The sequence below is a fragment of the Balaenoptera physalus genome (genome assembly GCF_965194825.1).
Source record: "Balaenoptera physalus genome assembly, chromosome: 5".
Classification (NCBI taxonomy): Eukaryota; Metazoa; Chordata; class Mammalia; order Artiodactyla; family Balaenopteridae; genus Balaenoptera; species Balaenoptera physalus.
In genome coordinates, this window is record NC_138884.1 from 149,700,961 (window position 1) to 149,718,372 (window position 17,412).

Consider the following 17,412-nt stretch of genomic DNA (forward strand, 5'->3'; position numbering starts at 1 on the left):
ACCCCGGGACTGCGCGCACAGCTAGCTTAAAGGGACCGAGATGGCTCCTGGGCTCCGTGTGCCCAGCCCCGGGCGGGATCTGCGCCTAGAGCACCGTCAGGCCCACAGGCCACGGAGTGGGGAGGGCTTCTTGGAAGAGGCGGCTCCCGGATAACACCTCCAGAGCCACTGCCGGCCGGAATTAAGCCAAGGAAGCGCGAAATCTGCCGCGGGAGCTCGGCGGTCCCGGGGCTTGGGGTGTCCCTGGGCCGATCCTGAGGGAGGGGCTCGAGGCACGCCAGGGACTGGGGGCCAGTGAATGCAAAGGCGCGGCCTCTGCTCCCGGGCCAGTGGGGTCCAGTCGGGTCGGATTGCTCCGGGGAGATCGGGGCCAGGAGCGACCCAGGCCCGTGGGCCGGTGGGGGATCCGCTCTCTCCGCTCCTTACTCGGGCCCAGCCTTGCCCCTGCGCCTCAGGGGAGAGGGACAGGTGAGAAGCCCATCGGCCTGCCGGGTCCCCCCTCCGCCACTCCGCTCCCTGACACCTATTTGCCACACACCCCCACCCCCGCTGCATGGCCTCGGAGGGGTCACTTGGCCTCTCTATGCCCTTTGCTCCCTCGTGACCACACAAGGTTGTTGGAAGTAAAGAGCCGAGTGTGGCCCCCGCGGGCGCCCCGATGCGCGCGGGTGTCAGGTCCCCGCCAGGCCCACGCGTGCGGGGGAGACCCGGTCCCTCTGCGAGGGGTGGTGTCCACTTGGCGTCTACTTGGTCGCTACGAGGCGCAGCACTGATGCAGAGGCCGCGACCTCCGGAGAGTGCGCCCAGGCCCGCGTCCCCGCCTGAGTGCCGGAGCCCGCGCTGTGCGGGGCAGCGCCCGGCCCCCTTCCTGGTGGGCAGCGCCGGGCCAGATGCCCTCTGCCCCACCCCCGGGCCTTGGGTCAGCTGTCGCCCCGGCACGGGATGGGACGTCCGCGGCCCCGACCGGACGAGGGTTTGCTGACCTAGGGGAGGGGGCAGTGCTCGTGAGCGCCACTCTCTCCTCCCCGTCGGGATCCGGGTCAGGCTCGCGCTTCAGCCCGGGCCTGGGCGGGGGGCTTCCGGAAACGCGGGCCGGCCCGGCGCAGCGGCTGGGGGGCCAGCGGGCGGCATTCCCGGACGTGCGCATTTCCGCGCCCTTTATCCGGAGCCCCGTGCCCGGGTCGCAAGGTCACAGCCACCAAGTGGGGCGGGGCGAGGCGGCCGGCCCTGAGCAGCAGCCCCGCGGGGCCACTGGGTTGGGACTTGTGGCCGGAGGGCTCCACACGGCACGGGCTTTTTCTACCTGTCGTCCCGTCCCGCTGCCTCCGGATCGCGGCCCGCTCCTGCCCCGCTGTCCCCGCGCGCGCACGGGCAAGGCTCGGGGAGACCTCGGCGGCGGTGCGGTGGAAGGCACAGCTGCGGACTCGTGGATCCATCAAAGTGTCCCTTCTCCCGCTTCCCCGGCACGGCCCAGCCTGACCATCCCTGCCCCGCACACCCTCGAGCCCCTGGCCGCATCCTCCCCGCAACTGTGACTCTCTAACGAGGGGACCGCGCCACCGGTCCGCCGGGCGGAACCTCAGGGCCGCCCGGGTCCTGAGTGCCCGGCCACACACTTCTTCTCCGCCCCCCGCACCCCGCCCCCCCTGCCAGCGCCGTTGTTCCCTCACCCTAGCCTACTTCCTCCTCCCTCTCCCCTCCCCAGGGGTACGGATTTTCCTTCCCCACTGGTTCTTCTCTTCAGCGAGCAGGCTGTGATTTCTTTCATATCCAAATAAGACAAACTTCGTGAGCCCCTCGCCCCCCCCATCACCTCTCCTCGCTGTCCAATTTCTCCCCTTCTCTCTTGAGCCTACACCCGTCCAGCCAGCGTCCCGGCACTGCCCTGACCCACCTAAAGCATCCAAGGACCAGTCCTCAGGCCTCCCCACTGGCCATCAGTGGCCCCGTGGCCCCTCCCCTCCTCGCTCCATCTTCGCCCCCCACCTCTTCATGTCCCGTCCTCAGGGCCATGTCCTTTGCGACCTTGTCCAATCGCAGCTGTAAAAACCAGCCATGCAGTTCCAGGTGCCCCATCCAGCTGCCCTGGACACCTCCACTTGGAGAATAGACTTCTCAAGGTCAGCATGTCCAAATCTCATGTCCTGACTTCACCCTCCATCTGCTGTCCCTCTTCCCCCCAGAATAAAACCCAACAGCTGCCCACAGCCTTCCCCATCTCTGGCGAGGGCAGTCCATCCTGGCAGATGCGCAGACCAAACCCACAGCAGTCCTTCTAGAAATCCTGTGCACTCCACCCTCAGAGCCACCAGAATCATTCTCCGAGCCAGGCTCCAGGCCCCTGGTCCACACTGCTCCTCACCTGCACGCTTATTTTTTTTTAATATTTTATTTATTTAATTATTTATTTATTTTTGGCTGCATCGGGTCTTAGCTGCAGCAAGCGGGGTCTTCGTGGCGGCATGCAGGCTTCTCTAGTTGCCGGGCACAGCCTCTCCAGTTGTGGCATGCAGGCTCTTTAGTTGTGGCACACGGGCTCTTCAGTTGACCCACGGGCTTAGTTGCCCTGCGGCATGTGGGATCTTAGTTCCCCGACCAGGGCTCGAACCCGCGTCCCCTGCATTGGCAGGCAGATGCTTAACCACTGCGCTACCAGGGAAGTCCTTCACCTGGACTCTTGAGCCCTCTCACCATCTCTGTGTAGCTCACCTCCTTGTGGTCCAGTTGCCCTAAGACAGCCAGAGGGACCTTTCTTATTTTCTTTTTAAAATTGTGGTAAAATAAATATAACATAAAATTTACCATCTTAACTATTTTTAGGTGTGTACAGTTCAGTGGCATTAAGTGTGGTTCACAGTATTCACCGTGTTGTACAGCCATCACCACCACCCATGAGTAGAATTTTTTCATCTTCCCAAACTGAAACTCTGTCCTCATTAAACACTAATTCCTCTCTCCCCCAGCGCCTAGCACCCACCATCTACTTTCTGTCTCTGTGTATTTGACTCCTCCAGGGACCTCATATAAGTGGAAATGCACAGTATTTTGTCCTTTTGTGACTGGCTTGTTTCACTGAGCAGAATGTCCTCAAGGTTCACCCACATTTTAGCAGGTGTCGAGATTCCCTTCCTTTTTTTTTTAAAGTATTTGTTATTTATTTATTTATGACTGTGTTGGGTCTTCGTTTCTGTGTGAGGGCTTTCGCTAGTTGTGGCAAGCGGGGGCCACTCTTCATCGCGGTGCGCGGGCCTCTCACTATCGTGGCCTCTCTTGTTGCGGAGCACAGGCTCCAGACGTACAGGCTCAGTAATTGTGGCTCACGGGCCCAGCTGCTCCGCGGCATGTGGGATCTTCCCAGACTAGGGCTTGAACCCGTGTTCCCTGCGTTGGCAGGCAGATTCTCAACCACTGCGCCACCAGGGAAGCCCTCCCTTCCTTTTTAAGGCTGAATAATATTCCACTGTGTGTATGGACCACGTTTTGCTTCCATTCACATGCGGGTGCTTCCATGCTTTCGCTGTTGTGAATAGTGCTGCTATGACAGAGGGACCTTTTAAATCATCATCAGACGCTGCACCCTCTCTGCTCACAGCCCTCCACGGATCCCGTCTCACCCCAGTGACAGTCCAAGCCCTGATGTGGCTGGGAGGCTGTCTGCCTGCCAACCTTCCCTCCCACCCCTTACCTGCCCACGCCATGCCAGCCACAAAACCTCCTTGCCAGGCCGCAGGGGACACTCTGCTGCTCCTGCCCCAGGGCCTTCTCTCGAGCTGGGCCCACCTGTTTCCAAGGATGCCACAGCCTTCTTCCTCTCTCCCTTGAGGCTCTGCTCAAGTATTTCCTTCTCAGTGAGAGCCAGCTCACCCATCCTGTGTACTATAGCTGCCAACCTACCCCACATGGCTTAATGGGCTCAGGCTGCCGTAACAAAAACAAACTGGGTGGCTTAAACGTCCTCAGAGTCCTGGAGGCTGGACGTCCAAGATCAAGGTTCTCACCAGTTTGGTTTCTGACTCTCTTCCTGGCCTTCTCCCTGTGTGCACGCAGAGGGAGAGAAAACAGAGAAGAGACATCCAGGGAGCAAGGCTCTGGTGTCTCTTCCTAAAAGGACACTAACCCTATCAGATCAGGGCCCCACCCCTCTGACCTCATTTAGCCTGTTTTCTTCCTTAGGGGCCACATCTCCAAATACAGCCACCCTGGGGATTAAGGCTTTGATACATTAATTGGGGGGGGGGGTGGGCACAGTCCATAACACCATCCCATCCTCTCCAGTCCCTCTTACCCCATCCTGCATTTTTCCTTTTCCTTACACTCTCACCTGACTCACTAGGTACTTTATTAAATACGTTGATCGTTCCTTGTATCCAGAGCTCTCGGGTGTGGGGGGCAGTTTTGCCCTCAGGGATACTTGGCAATATCTGGAGGCATTTTGGACGGTCGCAGCTGGGAGGAGAGGTGCTACTGAACCCACTGGGTAGACGTCAAGGGTGCGGCTAAGCATCCTGCAAAGCAGGACGACCCCACAAAGGATGATCCGGCCCAAACTGTGGACAGAGCAGCAGTTGAGGAGCCCCGGTCTGTATCTTCTCGCCAGAAGGCCAGGCCCTCCCTACCGGGTGCTCAGAAGATGCGCAGGAAGCGTGACTGCGTGAGCGCGGGCCCAGGTGAGCAGGAGACGGGCCTACGCAGGCAGAGAGGCGCTGGCTGTGCAGCCCAGGCCTGGGAGGAGATGCTTGGCCAGGGCTTGGACCAGACGGGACGAAGGGGGCAGGGAGTGGGAGGAGCCGCGTGCTGGTGGGGCCGTGTGGGCAGCTGGGGAAAGGAGCAGCCCTCGGGGTGGGGAAGTGAAAGGGTGCAGGGTGGACGCCTTGTGGGGCCTGGGTTCCGAGCCGCTGTCCAGCTGGAGATTGAAGCACAGAAGTCAGCATGAACGTGGCCTGCACAATGACGCCAGGACGCTCTGGGGATGAATCCCTTTGACGCCCCAGAGCCCTCATCCCCTCCAGACTCTCCCCAGCCGCCACCACTGTGGGGCTGAGGTGCGGGTCCAGGGGCGTCTCATCAGGCACTGGGGAGAGGCTGCTCATGCCCAGGACAGCCTCTCGGGGACCTTCTCCCCTGTGCAGGGCAGATCTGCCCACTGCCCCCAGCTCTCAGCAGTCAGGCTGCCCTCACCTCTTCCCCCGCAACCCTCACCTCCCCCCTCCACTTACCTCCCCCGCCAAGGGAAAACCCAGATGGGGAGGTGGAGCCCAGGGGAGTTGCCAATGACCCCGGAGGAGGTGGGGAGGGACTGGCAGGGGTGGGTTCAAGGGGCAGAGGTCATCAGGTTAACTCTGCCCAGGCCCTGCCAGCAAACAGAGCTGGGCGAAGAGGCATGAGAGTCTGGGCTTCGTGGCTCCGGGGTTAGCGGTTTGGTCCAGAGTGAGTCTGATGCACACGCACCACTCGTTCGGCAGGGAAGGGACCCCAGGAGTGAGCCCTGGCCTCCTCTCCTGGCCTGCAGGCCTGGCAGTCCGCTGTCTTGATATCGAGGGTGAAGGGAAGAAGGGTTGTAACACAAGAGCTGGCTCCGGCATGAAGCTGCAAAGTCCATGCCCCGGGATACGCCAGGAAAGTGTAGACAAGGGAATTATTTGGAAATGGTTCTGGACTCATGGTGATTCTCGTGGCAAATGGCAGAAGGAAATTCAGATAATCCCTAGCCGGAAGCATCCTCATCTTAAGCCTTGGAAAACCCGAGCAGAGTGGATAAAAAACACATGATCTACCTCTATGCTGTCTGCAAGAGGCTTGCTTTAAATCCAAAGACACAAATAGATTGAAGGTGAAAGGATGAAAAAGGGTATTCCATGTAAATAACAACCAAAAGAGAGCAGGGGTGGCTAAACTAATATCAGACAAAATAGACTTTAAATCGAAAAAGTTTACAAGAGACAAAGAAGGACATTACATGTTAATAAAAGGTCTGATACGGCCAAAAGATATGACAGATATAAATGTTTACACACCTAATGACAGCCCATGAAAATATATGAAGCAAAAACTAATGGAATTACAGAGAGAAACAGACAGTTCTACAATAACAATTGGAGACTTCAATACCCCACTCATAATATTGGATAGAACAACCAGACGGAAGATAAGTAAGGAAACAGAGGACCTAAGCAACACAGTGAACCAACCAGATCTAACAGTCATGCCCAGGACACTCCACCCAGTGACAAAAGTACACACATCCTTCTCAGGTGCCCATGGGGCGCTTTCCAGGAGAGACCGTATATTAAGTCACTAATTAAATCTCAATCGTTTTTTTTCTTTTGGCCGCGCTGTGTGGCCTGCGGGATTTTAGTTCCCTGACCAGGTATTGAACCCGAGCCCTCGGCAGCGAGAGCACAGAATCCCAACCGCTGGACCACCAGGGAATTCCCGTCAATAGATTTTAAAAGCTAGATACCATAAAAAGTACATTCTCTGACCACCACAGGATGATGCTGGAAATCAATAACAGAAGGAAAAGTGGAACATTACAGAACCAAAGGATCAAAGAAGAAATCAAAAGGGAACTTGGAAATTACTTGGAGAGGAAGGAAAACAAAAACAAAACACACCAAAACTTATGGGACACCACGAAAGCAGTGATAAGGGGGAAATCAGAGCTATAAATATATTTTTTAAAAAGATCTCAAATCAACAACCTAATTTTACAACTTAAGGAGCTAGAAAAAGAAGAACAAACTAAACCTAAAACTAGCAGAAGGAGGGAATTCCCTGGTGGTCCAGTGATTAGGACTTGGCAATTTCTCTGCCGAGGGCACGGGTTCAATCCCTAGTTGGGGAACTAAGATCCCAAAAGCTGCGAGGCACAGCCAAACAAAACAAAACAAAACAAAACAATACAAAAAACTAGCAGAAGTAAAGAAATAAAGCTTAGATTAGGGTGGAGATAAATGAAATAGAGAATAGAAAAACAACAGAGAAAAATCAATGAAACAAAAAGTTGGTTCTTTGAAAATACCAACAAAATTGACAAACCGTTAGCTAGATGGATTAAGAACAAGAGAGAAGACTCAATTTACTAAAACCAGACATGAAAGTGGAGGCATCACTACCAATTCAACAGAAATAAAAAGGAAATAAAAAGGATTACAAGAGAGTGAACAACTGTACACCAACAAATTGGATAACCTAGATGAAATGGACAAGTTCCTAGAAGCACAAAACCTACTAAGACGAAATCATGAGGAAACAGGAATTCCGAATAGACCCATAACTAGTGAGGAGATTGAATCAATAATCAAAAATCTCCTAACAAAGAAAAGCCCTGGATCTGATGGCTTCACTGGTAAATTCTAGCAAACATTTAAAGAAGTATTAACACCAATCCTTCTCAAACTTTTCCAAAAAATTGAAGAGCATGAAATATTTCCTAACTCATTCCATAAAGTCAGCATTACCTGATACCAAGGCCGGAGAGGCACTAGAAGAAAACTGCAGACCAACAGTCCTTATGAACATCAATGCAAAAATCCTCAACAAAATACAAGCAAACTGATCAGGAGCATATTAAAAGGATTATATTGGGAGGGGTGAAGGGGTGATTCCAAGGCGTGAGTAATACTCTGCTTCTCGATTCAGATGTTGGAGACACAGTGTGTTTACTTTGTGGAAGTTCAACTGTGTATTTATGATTTCTGCACATTTCTGTATGTATTTACTAAAAAAAAAAGATTACTTATATTTTTAAACAAAGAATGAGAAAATAAACACATGTTTACTCAGAGACAGAATGTCCTTAGGAAGGAAGTTCTAAAGGATGTAGTTGAGGCTGAGATAAAGAGCTACTAGATAGAAGATCTGGAACTAACTGGGGGACAAAGTAAGAGGAAAATCTGGGGGTAAATACAGTATAAAGAAGCCATGACTCCACTAAACAACAATAAAAAGATAAAATTAAAATATGTGGCAACATATAAGTCAGGAAGGGGTTAATAGAGTTAAAGTGCTCTGGATAAAATACCCAAAGGATCTGTATTTCTGGTAAGAGGGTGAAAGTATTATTAAGTTTATTTTGTCACTCTTTTACAGGTTCATTCAGGTGTGATTGACATGCAATACACAATTTGATTGATTTTGATGTATACATGTGAAAATTAATAAAGGGAAACCTCACTGAAATGGAGTCAGGAGGCCAGAAGGGGGAGCTCTCATGCAGTACCACTCAAAGTTGGTCGCAGGAAGAATCATCAATTACAGGTCCCCACAGGAAAAGATGTACAGGGCATCTCCTACAAGAAATCCACTTCCCCAGCAACTCAGCCAGAAACCATCAGCACTCTGAACTCTCACTTTTCTCCAATGGACTTTGGTTCAAAACAACTCCTGCCAACTTCCTCCTTTTTCTCTATAAAATAACGTTCCTCTCCTTTGTTAGACTTGCCTTTGGCCTTTGTATAGCATGCTTGTCCCAAGTCGCAATTCTCTGCTGTTCCCAAGTAAACCCATTTTTGCTGGTAGAACAACTGTTTCATTTTGAAGGTCAGCATGCACCTGTGATGCTGTTACCACCATGAAGATAAGGAACATACCCACCACCACCCAAAGACCCTAGTCTCTCTTTGCAATCTCCCCTCCTGCCTCTCACTGGCACCTCCCCCCAAGATAACCACCAATCCGCTTTCTGTTGCTAGTTTGCATTTTCTACAATTTTATGTAAGTGGAATCATACAATATATTCTATTTTTTGTCTGTCTTCCTTAAATTAGTAAAATTATTTTGAGATTTGTCTATGTCATTGGGTGCATCAATAGTGCGTTCTTTTTATTGGTGAGTAGTATTCCATTGTGTGGAAAAACCACAATTTGTTTGTGCATTCACTTGTTGATAGACATTTGGATAATTTCCAGTATTTGGCTATTACAAATAAAGCTGCTCTGAATGTTCACATACAAGTCTTTGTATGGACATGGATTTTCTATTTCATTATTTATTTATTTATTTTTGGCTGCGTTGGGTCTTCGTTGCTGCGTGTGGGCTTTCTCTAGTTGTGGTGAGCGGGGGCTACTCTTCATTGTGGTGCTTGGGTTTCTCATTGCATTGGCTTCTCTTGTTGTGGAGCACGGTTTCTATGCATGCGGGCTTCAGCAGTTATGGCGCTCGGGCTTAGTAGTTGTAGCTCGCGGGCCCTACAGCGCAGGCTCAGTAGTTGTGGCACACAGGCTTAGTTGCTGCGTGGCATGTGGGATATTCCCGGACCAGGGCTCAAACCCGTGTCCCCTGCATTGGCAGGCGGATTCTTAACCACTGAGCCACCAGGGAAGTCCCTGGACATGTATTTTCATTTGAGGGCTTTTATAGCCCTACTTAACATCTTTTAATCTTTCTCCTACCTTCCTGGATATTTCAGATAGTTATAATAAACTTTAATGCCCTTGTCTACTGATTCTATTATCTGTCTCATTTCTGGTTCTGTTCCGATTGATTGATTTTTTTTTCCCCTTTATTATGAGTTGTATTTTCCTGCTCCTTTATGTTTATGGTAATTTTTATCAGATGCCAGATATTGTAATTTTTACAGTGTTGGGTCATTGGGATTTTTTTTCTTTTTTATATGTTTTTGGGCTTTGTTCTGGAATGCAGTTAGTTACTTGGAAATAATTTGATCCTTTTGGGTCTTCCTTTTAGGTTTCGTTAGGTGGGCTCAGAAAACTCCTTAGTCTGAGCCAGTTGGACCTTAATACTAAGCAACAGCTTTCTAAGCGCTCTACTCAATGCCCCGTGGCCATTGCGAACCTCTTTCTGGCCCGTGTGAACTCTGAGGAATGTTCCACTTTCCCTGTTCCAGGGTCTTTCCCAGCCTCGGGGCACTTCTGTACATGCTGAGAACTGGAGGGGACACACAGCAGAGCCCCAGAGCTGAGCCCCAGAGCTTTGCCTTTTCCCTCTGCAACTCTGCACGAAAAGTTCTAGTCACCTTGGGCTCCCCAGATGCTGAACTCTGTCTCTTCAAGCCACGGCATACCCAGCTTTATTTGGGTTCCGCCTCCCTGTCCTGCAGCCTGGGAAGTTCCTCCAGGGGCAGGCTGGCCAACCATGGAACTCACCTTGCTGGTTCCCTTCTCCCAAGGATCACTGTTCTGCAGTGCCTGTCGTCTACTGCCTGAAAACCTTTGTTTCATATTTTGTCCAGTATTTTTTAGATATGTAAAGTGTTAGGCTGCCATGTGGGAGCCCTCCGGGTGACCAAAGCCACATAATGTCAATAGCTCGTTCACCTGTCCGTGCCAAAGGCTGTCATGGGACAGCAATGCAAAAAACTGCTGAAGTGAGAGTGACCAGACTTGTTCTGGATCCCTGTTTATTAAAGGTTGCTGAAGGAGAGCATTCTTGATTATATAAGACATTTGAGCTGAATCTCCAAAAGGATTTTATCCAGAGGACCAGTATCTTAATAAGCGAAAAACCTACTTTGCCCAGCATGCTCTCCAGCAGGGCACCGTGGGGGTATTGTGCTTCTCAGAGCTCTGCCCCGCAAACAAAACATGTGAAGCGTGAACTGGCTGAGACCATTTTCAAGGTTGGACAAGTCATAGAGCCAGTGACCAGAAAGTGCTGTGCAGGAACCACCTACCTGGAGAGTCCGGTCAGTCTGGAAACCGCCCACCTAACCAAAAACCTGGAAGAACTCGATCTCTCTTCAACACAGTGAAGGGGGGATCAGAAAACAGAGCCGAAAGGGAAGGAGTTCTAAATTTGCTTTAGGGAAAACTTCTTCTCTTTCCTCACAAACCATCCAGTTTCTCTTCTGGTATTTATGACATAGCTAAAAGTAAATGAAATAAAGACCTTGTTATAATTTTTCATAAAGGTTTATGGTCATGTTTCAGAAATAAAAAATAAAGCGGTAGGCCATATGACCATACATGGAAATTGGTATTATTCATTTCATTTTATTTATTTCTTTAAGATTTATTTATTTATTATTTTTAAAAATATATTTATTTATTTATCATTTATTTATTTATTTTGGCTGTGCCCGGTCTTAGTTGCGGCACGTGGGATCTTCAGCTGTGGCATGCGGACTATTTAGCTGCAGCACGCAAACTCTTAGTTGCGGCATGCATGCAGGATCGAGTTCCCTGATCAGGGATTGAACCCGGGCCCCCTGCACTGGGAGCGTGGAGTCCCACCCGCTGGACAGCAGGGAAGTCCCTTATTTATTTATTTTTATTTTATTATTTTTCGCTGCATTGGGTCTTAGTTGCGGCACACAGGATCTTCGTTGAGGCACACAAGATCTTTCGTTGTGGTGGGTGGGCTTCTCTCTAGTTGTGGCACACAGGCTCCAGAGCACGTGGGCTCTGTACTTTGCAGCACGCAGGCTCTTTAGTTGAGGCACACGAGCTCAGTAGTTGTGGTGCATGGGCTTAGTTGCCCTAAGGCATGTGGGATCTTAGTTCCCTGACCAGGGATCCAACCCATGTCCCCTGCATTGTAAGGAGGATTCTTTACCCGTGGACCACCAGGGAAGACCCAGTGTTATTCATTTTAGACTGTAATAAGTGAAACAGACCCATTGTAACTGCTGGTGAAACTACTCAAAAAAAAATATATATATATATAAACAGAATGAATAACTTTTAAACTAATGTGTGTGATGAAATGAATGGTAAAGAATAATCAATCCAGGGGCTTCCCTGGTGGTCCAGTGGTTAAGATGCCACGCTTCCAATGCATGGGGCACGGGTTCGATCCCTGGTTTGGGAAGATCCCACATGCCACGTGGCGCAGCCAAAATAAATAAATAAGTAAAAATTAAAATTAAAAAAAAAAGAATAATCAGGGACTTCCCTGGTGGCACAGTGGTTAAGAATCGACCTGCCAATGCAGGGGACACGGGTTCGAGATCTGGTCTGGGAAGATCCCACATGCCGTGGAGCAGCTAAGCCCGTGTGCCACAACTACTAAGCCTGTGCTCTAGAGTCGAGACACAACTACTGAGCTCATGAGACACAACTACTGAGCCAGCGCACGTAGAGCCCATGCTCCGCAACAAAGAGTAGCCCCCACTCTCCGCAACTAGAGAAAGCCCACGCGCAGCAATGAAGACCCAATGCAGACAAAAATAAATTAAAAAAGAAGAAGAAGAATCAATCCAAAAGAAGACACAAAGAGAGAGAACCAACATATCAATGATTTTTATTCAACGATAATGGACAAAATGTTCCACTTAACAGACAAATATTGTCACTCTAAAAAACAACAACAACAAAACCAACACAACTATATGCTGTTTATATGGGACACAACTACATCATAAGGATACAGAAAGGTTGAAAGTAAAAGGATGGATAAAAGGTATATTATGTAAATACTCATTAAAAACAAGCCCAGTATCACTATGTTAATATCAGATAAAATAGATTTTAAGGCACGAACAAAAGAAACATAGATGAATCCACTATAATGGTTGGAGACTTCGATACCCCTCTATCAGAAACGGGTAGATCCAGCAGGCAGAGATCAGTAAGGACGTGGTAAAGTCAGCAGCACTATCAATGAACTGCGTAAAAGGGACATCTATAGACTGCGTCATCCAACAACAGCAGGATACACATTCTTCTCAAAGTCACTGGAAACAATCATCAAGACAGACCACATTCAGGGCCATAACACACTCCTTGACAAATGTAAAAGTATAGAAATCATACAGTGTCTGCTCTCAGACCACAATGGAATTAAACTGGAAATCAGTAAGAGAAAGATAGCTGGAAAATCTCCAAATACTTGGCGATTTAAAAACACACTTCTATGGATGCAACTAGAGATGATCATACTGAGTGAAGTAAGTCAGAAGGAGAGAGACAAGTACCATATGATATCACTTATATGCAGAAGCTAAAATATGGCACAAATGAACCTATCTACGAAACAGAAACAGACTCATAGACGTAGAGAACAGACTTGTGGTTGCCGAGGGGGAGGGGGGAAGGAGAGGGATGAACTGGGCGTTTGGGGTTGGTAGATGCAAACTATTATATAGAGAACAGATAAACAACAAGGTCTTACTGTATAGCACTGGGAAATATATTCAATATCCTGTAATAAACCATAATGCAAAAGAATATAAAAAAAGAATGTCTATATGTGTATATCTGAGTCACTTTGCTGTACAGCAGAAATTAACACAGCATTGTAAATCAACTATACTTAAATAAAAAATAAATGAAAAAAAACCCCACACACTTCTAAATAACACATGAATCAAAGAAGAAATCTCAAGAGAAATTAAAAATAATTTGAACTAAATGAAAATAAAACAACTTATCAAAATTTGTGAGATTCAGCAAAAGCAGTGCTTAGAGGGAAATGTATAGCATTGACTGCATATATTGGAAAAGAAGAAAGCTCTATAATCAACAATCTAACCTTCTACCTTGGGAAACTAGAAAATGAAGAGCAAATTAAATCCAAAGTAAGCAAAAGAGGGGCTTCCCTGGTGGTGCAGTGGTTAAGAATCTGCCTGCCAATGCAGGGGAAACAGGTTCGAGCCCTGGTCCGGGCGATCCCACATGCCACAGAGCAACTAAGCCCGTGCGCCACAACTACTGAGCCTGCGCTCTAGAGCCGACGAACCACAACTACTGAGCCCACGAGCCACAACTACTGAGCCCGTGTGCCACAACTACTGAAGCCCACGCACCTAGAGCCCGTGCTCTGCAACAAGAAAAGCCACCACAGTGAGAAGGCCGCACACCGCAATGAAGAGTAGCCCCTGCTCGCTGCAACTAGAGAAAGCCCGCGCAGCAACGAAGACCCAATGCAGCCATTAATAAATAAATAAATAAATAAATAAATAAATAACTTTAAAAATCAAAAGAAAACAAATAATAAAACTTAGAGCAGAAATTAATGAAATTGAAAAGAGAAAATAATAGAGAAAATCAATATGACAAAATAAAATTTGTATTTTATGACAAAACAAGAAATATTTATTTTTAGCTTTTTTTTGTTGTTGAAGTATAGTTGATTTACAATGTTGTGTTAATTACTGCTGTACAGCAAAGTGATTCCGTTTTACATATACACACATTCTTTTTTTAATATTCTTTTCCATTATGGCTTATCATAGGATATTTTTTTTAATCATAGGATATTGATATGTGCTATACAGTAGGACCTTATTGTTTATTCATTCTACATACATATATATAAAAGTTTACATCTGCTAACCCCGACCTCCCACTCCATTCCCCCTTGGCAACCACCAGTCTGTTCTCTCTGTCTGTGATCCTGGATGAAACAAGAAGATGTTAGCATTCTTCATTCCAGAGAAGCTCATCAAGAGACCACCTGAGGCCACTTTAAAGGAACCAGAGAAAGTCATCAGGAGACCACCTGAGGCCAGATTAAAGGAGCGCAGGCCCTGCACACACCCTGATCCTTAGCAGCAACCTGACTTTGAACCACTGCTATAAAACTCACCAAATCCTCCCGGGTTGGGACAGTTTTGAGGGGCACGAGCCCCTGTGTCCCCCTTTGCCTGGCAAAGCAATAAAGCCATTCTTTTCTACTTCACCCAAAACTCTGTCTCCAAGATTTGATTTGGCACTGGTGCACAGAGGCCAAGTCAAAACTTTTAAGTAAATTAAATATACATGGGGTAAGAGTTTTTAGATGAACTCTTTAGGAATAATTATGTTCTAGGGCTGTCTACTTAAAATGGTTCCTCCAGATTTTTAGTAACTTGGAACTGCTAAATTTAGTTAGATGGTGTAGACTGAAAAAAAAAAAAAAAAAAAAGCACAACCTAAAAGTTGAGTTGTTTTATTTGGTGGACAAAACTGAGGACTTAAGTCCAGGACACACCATCTCAGATAAGGCGGAGAGACTGCTCTGGAGAGGTGAGGGAGGGGCCAGGACGCAGAGGGGTTTTTGCAACAAAGACCAGGTAGTCGGAGCTTCAGAGGATCACTGTTAACGAAATCATTCCTTTGCTCCGCATCGTAGCCATCTGGGGCATCCCATGCTTCGGCAGCCTGAGTTTCCTCGGGGTGTGCTGCACGGGGCGGGGCAGATGCAGCGGCTGACGGTTTGATGGTGGCATCCTGTCTCCATCCTGGGCTCCCTCGTGGCTGACCATCTGGGATGCGGCTGTAGTGACTGATGGCTACAACCTCCTTTGTTTACTGACATGAAATGACAGGCAATATCTTCCATTCACAGCAGGAATTCCTCGAGTACCCAGGTCCTTCCCAAATAAGACACTGGAACACTAACTGCTAAACAAGCCTAAGTTTTGCTACTTTTGCTTTTCATCAGAGAAAAACTAAAGATGTTTGGGTTCACTGGACATGTACTCCACTGAGGAAAGAAATTAGGTTACAGAATATGTTTACACATCCCGTGTGTGCTGTTTACGATGTAATGACTACGGACACAACGTACTTTTAAGCTTAATCTTCATTGTTGGCGTTTTCTCTATCACTTTAAGTCTAGCATAAGTAGTGGTGTAAGTGCTCCCACCTTTGCTGCGTTCGAGCTGCCAGTGTGTTATCTGTGAAAGTGGGGTTGGATGAGAAGTGTGGTGTACAACGTTATACAGACCTCCACCATCCCAGTCAGTTACAACAGACAGACAAAAATGGGTAATAGTGAATGAATACAATAAAATGAAGTTACATTTTTAAAAAAATTTATTTTATTTATTTATTTTTGGCTGCATTGGGTCTTTGTTGCTGCACGCAGGCTTTCTGTAGTTGTGGTGAGCGGGGGCTACTCTTCATTGCAGTGCGCGGGCTTCTCATTGCGGTGGCTTCTCTTGTTGTGGAGCACGGGCTCTAGGCACGCGGGCTTCGGTAGTTGTGGCGCACGGTCCCAGCAGTTGTGGCTCACGGGCTCTAGAGCACAGGCTCAGTAGTTGCAGCGCACGGGCTTAGTTTCTCTGCGGCATGTGGGATCTTCCCGGACCAGGGCTTGAACCCGTGTCCCCTGCACTGGCAGGCGGATTCTCAACCACTGCGCCACCAGGGAAGCCCTGAAGTTACATTTTTAACAATGGCAGTGTTTAATGACAAGCTTATAAAATTCCTGAAAATTTAGCAATTGACACTCGCAAGCCTGTGTCAACTGTGGGAGGTGAACCAGCACAGTCCGCCTAGAGAACTTTTAGCAGCCCTCTTTAACACCGCCTGGTGTCCTTTAGCAGAGGGGGATCTGAAGGGGGGTTCATGCACAGGCACTCTTTCCGGAGATGATGAGGTCCAGGACCGAGCTGTGAGCGGGAGAGGGGCAGAGGAAGAGACATACTGGCTGGGAGGTGTGGAGGCAGGAGGCGGGGGCTGGGTGACCCCTCCTGCACCACTGCACTGCTCCCTGTCTGGGACACCCTTCCTCCTGTTCACTGCATGGACTTCTTTTAACTTGAGGGGCAGCGTGCCCTCCTCGGAAAAGGGCCCTGGCCACGTCTGGTACACCAGTCCCCACCCCTCTCGGTCTGCCACCAAGCTTGGGAGCACCTCCAAGTGTGCTGTCCTCATCCACGAGAGGTACTAGCCTGACTCTAGGCGCTGGCCCGATTCTGGGCCTATGACACAGATCACTGGGCGCAGGCAAGGAAGCCGGCCTGGGGGGAACAAAGGGGTCGGCCAGGCAGGAGCTCCCTCCCTCCAGGGAGAGGGCACCCGCTGTGGGCTGAAGCCCCAGTTCCGTGCTGTCCTTGATTATGCTCAAGCCTGGCTGGGGTCTGTGGCTGGTAAGAACCGCCCCCCAAGGCAGGGCTGACTCCCTGGGGGCCGGACCGCTGGTCTCCCCCTTTCTGGCATCTGGAAAGGGCAGGCCCAGACCCGGTAGGTGCGGGGCCACGATACCTGGAGAAGGCCGCCTGCAGCTGAGCCCGAGGACGTGGAGCAGCCGCGGGCATCATCACTCAGTCCTTTCTTGGGATAAAGCACTGGGGACCAGAGAGGTTGCCGGGCTTGAGAAAGCTCGCCCAAGAGCCTGCAGGCCTGATGTGCAGCGTACGCGGCACTCCCGTCACTCGGTCCCCCCGCCCGCCTCCTCTGGATCGCCGACCCCGCAAGGGCGAAGGTTTGGGCCCGACTCGCTCACCACTGTGTCCCCAGCCACTGGAACAGTGCCAGGCACGTGGCAGGTGGTCAGCGCACGCGGGCTGTCTAGGGAACGGACGAGAGCTGGACCCCACCCGACTCTATTTGGCAAATATTTCCCTAAATGTCTTTCTGACCTCGACAACCTCGCTCCCAGCGGCGCGGGACCCCGACGTCCTGGCCGCCCCGCGGCGCCCGTCCGTTAAGGGGTGGCCCTAGCCAGCCGGCGCGTCGGGGTTCTGTCCGCTTCAGGGCCGAAGGGGGCGTAGGTCGGCCGAGCCAGCCCACTCCTCTGCTGACG

At 49.6% G+C, this 17,412-nt stretch overlaps 2 long non-coding RNA genes across 2 annotated transcripts; one reads left to right on the plus strand and one right to left on the minus strand.

The window, feature by feature from the left end:
* Positions 1–86: 86 nt before the first annotated feature.
* On the plus strand, positions 87–8,787 carry LOC309661423. The gene is made up of 3 exons (XR_014264039.1): positions 87–468; positions 4,372–4,667; positions 8,092–8,787. It is a non-coding gene; the product is annotated as an uncharacterized lncRNA (long non-coding RNA).
* Positions 8,788–15,680: 6,893 nt separating this feature from the next.
* Positions 15,681–17,403, minus strand: LOC309661422. The gene is made up of 3 exons (XR_014264038.1): positions 17,113–17,403; positions 16,872–16,954; positions 15,681–16,276 (listed from the first exon to the last, which is right to left on the minus strand). It is a non-coding gene; the product is annotated as an uncharacterized lncRNA (long non-coding RNA).
* Between the last annotated feature and the right edge of the window lie 9 nt (positions 17,404–17,412).